Genomic DNA, 4,802 nt, shown 5'->3' with positions numbered 1-4,802 from the left:
TTTTAGTAACTTGTAAAATACTAATTCCATTAGTTGTAGGTAACTGTGACTACCAAGGCCTCTTATATGGAGGTGGTGACTCAACCCATCCTCCAGATCTGCCACTGAAAGTTTAAGGTGGTGCTGCTTTGGGACAAAACACTGTTCAGAGAGAGCTGTGCCCTAGCAGGACCCCAGCACAGTACATGCAAAGGGGTGATGTGGCAGCATGCAGGGAAGTGGAGGGCTGCTCAATGTGACGCTGCCCCTCATTTTACTGCTGTTGAGAGTTCCTGTCTCAGTGTGAACCTGGGGTTTCATGACACAGTGCTAAAAATGTCTGAGCCTGGTCTATGCTGATATTTACACAATAGCACTGGTGCAGCTACTCAAAATCAGGTACAAAACTTTATTATGAATGCAGCTCTAGGGCCTGTTAACGTTGATGCCTAAACTAACAAGGTTCTCCTAACATGGTTCTGCTTTCCTTGATTGTATAATATAAAGTTTGTGTGTGTTGTAGTCGAGGTGGACCACCCAGTGTTTTTTTGGTCTGTGTCCGCGTTCACACTCTCCACTCATCTGAAGCAACAAGACTAAAAGGGAATCCAGGGAGAATGGATGAGAACACAACCTGTGCCCCTGAGTCCTGTTATCACTACAGATCTGCTCAGGATCATAACTGGCAGTATGATTAGTGTCTATGTGGATGAGCTGCAGCGGGTAGTTATCAGTAGTTAGGTACTTGCCGAACAAACATCCCAGTTTTCATGCAGGCAAATTCTGTTTGTGTTACTGCAGCCTGTTCACTGGGAGCTGCACAGAGGTGTGTCATGTGCTGATTTAACTTCATTAACAGGGCAGCCAGGCACTCTCTTCAATTGCTGCGGGTCATTCTTTTGTTAGGAGTAGGCAGCTTGCCTTCCCTTATTAGCTTTTTACACTTAACCTTTGACATGCAGGATGTCTAGTTATGAATGTAAAATGGACCAAACAGCCTTAAACAGCTGAATGAGAGCTCTATTAGAGCACATGCCTTCAACTGGGCTCCAGAGGCCACAGCCTATTAGTGTTAGACTGAGCCAAGTTCTGATAAAGCAGGGTAGCAAAAGACTCTTTACACCTTTCTTTAAATAAACTGCACTAGGTGGTGTAACACTTCTTGTGCTAAAGATTACTTTAAACCCTGATGCCAACACAAATGAAATAGCACAAGTTGGAGAACCCAAATAAATATGTGTTAAAGTATAACTTTAGAAGAATCTGTCCTCCTCAGTAGTTAACTATAAGGTTCTCAATAGCTTGAGGTGAAGCCAACTAGTTATAAGTGAATTACCGCTATTAAACTGTTATCATTTGAAAACTACAGTTGAGCTCTTGAAAGTGAAAAACCTGCTGTAAAGCTATATTAGGAAAAATTACCCATTTGCAAGATATCTTTAGAAAAAGATTGTGTTGTAAAGAGGTCAGTGTTGGTTATTAAACTCCATATAGAATTGGGTACAGGTAAAGGAAGATGAGTAAATAGTTTTCCTGATCACAGGTAGAATCTGTTCAAATGTGCAATTTGGTGATGTAGATGCTCTGCCAACTAGGACACTGGACTAGAAGTCCTGCGGTCTATTACTAGCTCTTCTACTGACTTATTTTGTGACCTTGGGTAAGTCACTTCACCTTCCTGCCTCAGTAAAATGGGGAAAATACTTACCTGTCTCTGTTAAACATTGAGATCTGTGGATGAAAAGCTCTAGATAAGAGCTCAATATTAATTGTTCCTATTTCTTTGAAACAAGCACCTGAATTATCTGATCTAAAGACTCATCTAATCCCAGAAAGAACCTTGTTAGTGTGTGTAAATTAGCTGGTGAAAGACTAGTTTCAATGTGTAAAAATAAAAACCTCTTTTAAAACAGACCCCAGTTCCTATCATTTCCCTTGTAAGTGAAGAAAATAAAATAGTGATTATAAACTTGCCTGACCCCGTGCTGCATTAACAAGCTCATAAGTAGAGTGTCTAAAGATAGGAGCACGTTGAAATGCTTTCTAAATGCTCTTCCGTGTAAGTGTTACGGTTGCAACAGGGTCCTTACCCATAGGATCACAGAGTGGAAGGAGGGTAGTCCATGAAAATATGGGAACAGAGGACTTGCCAGATAGCATCAGACCAGTAAGTCCTTTTTGTCCTGTGTTTGCTGGGGGCCCGTTTCAGATGCTTGAGAAGAAGGTGGAAGAAACCCTACAGAAGGCAGTGATGGGATAACACCTCTTCTCCCTTTGTCCGCCACCCCAAGAAAGTTTCCTTCTAACCCCCATTAGTTACAGGTTGGCTCATGGTCTGGAGCACCAAGGGTTAATATCCCTGTCAAAGCTCTTGGAGAGAAGATTCTTATGGCCCATCTGGTAAGAGGTGTGGTCCATGGTATGAAAACTCTTGACCTAGATACAAGGAGGAAGTGTGGGGTGAGTCACTGTGTAATACTGACAGTTGCAGTCTGATCTATCACAAATAATCTTGCCTCATCTTGCAGTCCACCCACAGCCAGCAGGTGTTGCTGTGGGCTTTAGATTTAGAAGAATGAATACATCTTTCAGGTTTACAACAGTGCCAGCCTTGCTAGTGTATGATTATCAACTTTAATTGCTTCCTGAGCACCAAAGTAACTAAAGAGTATACTTCAGCACTTATAAACACACCCTTGAATGCGATGAAGCTCTATCAAGCTATTAGTGGAGGCCTATGATGTATCAGTGATAATGCCAGGAGGAACCAGACCACTGAAGAGTGGTATGTACCACTCAACATAAACCTCAAGTGCATATACAATGGGGATGCACGGAAGGAATAATGATGTCCCAGTACACGAAAGTCACTTGCATTTTAAAACTTTAATTTTATTTTTCTTCTATTGCCACCCAAGGAAAGTTTGTAAATGACATTTTCTATACACACAAGATGGATCATGGATAATTTCTAAGCACTGTTACGGAAGGTGCTAAATAAATCTAGAGGGGAAAAGAGTACTCTTGTCCTCCATGTTTGGGACTGCAATATATACTAAGTGGATGTATTTTGCTCTTGGCAAATAAGGCCATTTCTAAATGAGGTGTTACCTCTCATCTGCAAATTATTTAAACTATAACTTATGGTTGGTTTGGTGCCTTTTTGCTTCAGATATTTACTGCTGAAGATTAGTAATAATATGTTGCTCTTATCGCTTATCAATAGATCTCAAAGCACTTTTTTACAGAGGCGGTAAGTCTCATTTTTCTCCATTTTACAGATGGAGAAACTGAGGCACAGAGAGGTGAAGTGACTTGCATAAGATTACCAAGCAAGAGAGCTGGGAATAGAACACAGGTATTCTGACTCCCAGTCCAGTGCTCTAGCCACTTGTCCCACTTCCTACCTAGCAATGGCTCTCAACCTTTCTAGAATACTTCATCCATTTCAGGAGTCTGATTTGTCTTGCAACTTTCACCTCACTTACAAACTATTTGCTTACAAAGTCAGACATAGAAATACAAAAGTATCACAGCACCCTATTACTGACAAATTGCTTCCTTTCTCATTTTGACCATATAATTATAAAATCAATTGGAATAAAAATAGTGTACTTACATTTCAGTGTATAGTATTGCGAGTAGTATAAATAAATCATTGTATGAAATTTTAGTTTGTACTGACTGATCCGGAGCTTTTTATCTAGCCTGTTGTAAAACCAGGCAAATATTTAGATGAGTTGATTTACCCACTGGAAGATCTCTGTGTACCTGAAGAGGTATGTATACCTGTAGTTGAGAACCACTGCTCTATAGAACCTTTCTGTCAGGGTGGAGATTACTCTACACTTTAAGGATTACAAAGTGCAGCTGTTTCTGAAGGAGATAATGTATATATCATTTTCCAGATGTGTAAACTGAGTCACATTTGGAAAGATGTTGAGATTTGCTCTGTCACAATGAAAATCAATAGTAGAGGTGGGAAATGAACTCAGGAATCCAGATACCCTCCCCCATTTTCACCACTAGACACACTTTCTGTGAGGCTCTGCACTTTGTAGCATGTTTAGATGCTTGCTCAAGTGTGTATTTTCCTAAATAAAAAGGATTGTTCAAGCAGTTTACCTGAATCCTAGAAATATAGAATACTTCCCCATAGTTGTTAAGTGGCATTGGGGACTGCATTCACTTTGTTATAACCTTTTTAGATCAGAGTACCTGTATCAAATAGGGCCCTTTTGAAGTGGAGGAAGCTGCTTCTGACCATTCTTATTTTTTGGGTAATGATGATGACTCTAGATCCTTCCAGGGACCATTAACAGTAGGCAGATGTCTGTCACTCCTAACAGATTCCCCATTTCTACAGAGGCCATTGCTTGTCCTAACAACTGGATGTGGAGCTGCCCTTTCACTATCATGTCCACTTGCCTGCTTCACATTTTTGGTTTTGTTTTGTCCCAGAGCTATTAGTTCCAGTCACTTCTGGTGGAATAAAAGATCTCCAAAGTGATGGACAGAAACTCAAAGAAATGATGCCCGAGCCTTAGGAAAGGAAACTGTCACTTATAAATAAGTCTAGATCTCTGTGTCCTAAAGTAATGTGGAAATTCCAGGGAAATGCTGGTAAGATGGTAGTATTTTTAGTTATGCTCTTCTGGGAGGTAGATTCTGCTTGCATGCATTCCCATGGTGCAAGGTGAAAGATACTCTCACTCCTTTTGACCCAAAGGGTTAGCCAAAAATTCAGGGTCTTCCAGGTTGTTCCACTCATGAGGGGAAATCGGTGATAGTCAGGTATTTTTCTGATGCAATCCTGTTTATTT

This window comes from Chelonia mydas, chromosome 25 (assembly GCF_015237465.2).
Source record: "Chelonia mydas isolate rCheMyd1 chromosome 25, rCheMyd1.pri.v2, whole genome shotgun sequence".
Taxonomy (NCBI): Eukaryota; Metazoa; Chordata; order Testudines; family Cheloniidae; genus Chelonia; species Chelonia mydas.
The sequence above is the reverse complement of the archived record's forward strand: the minus strand, read 5'-3'. Positions refer to the sequence as shown.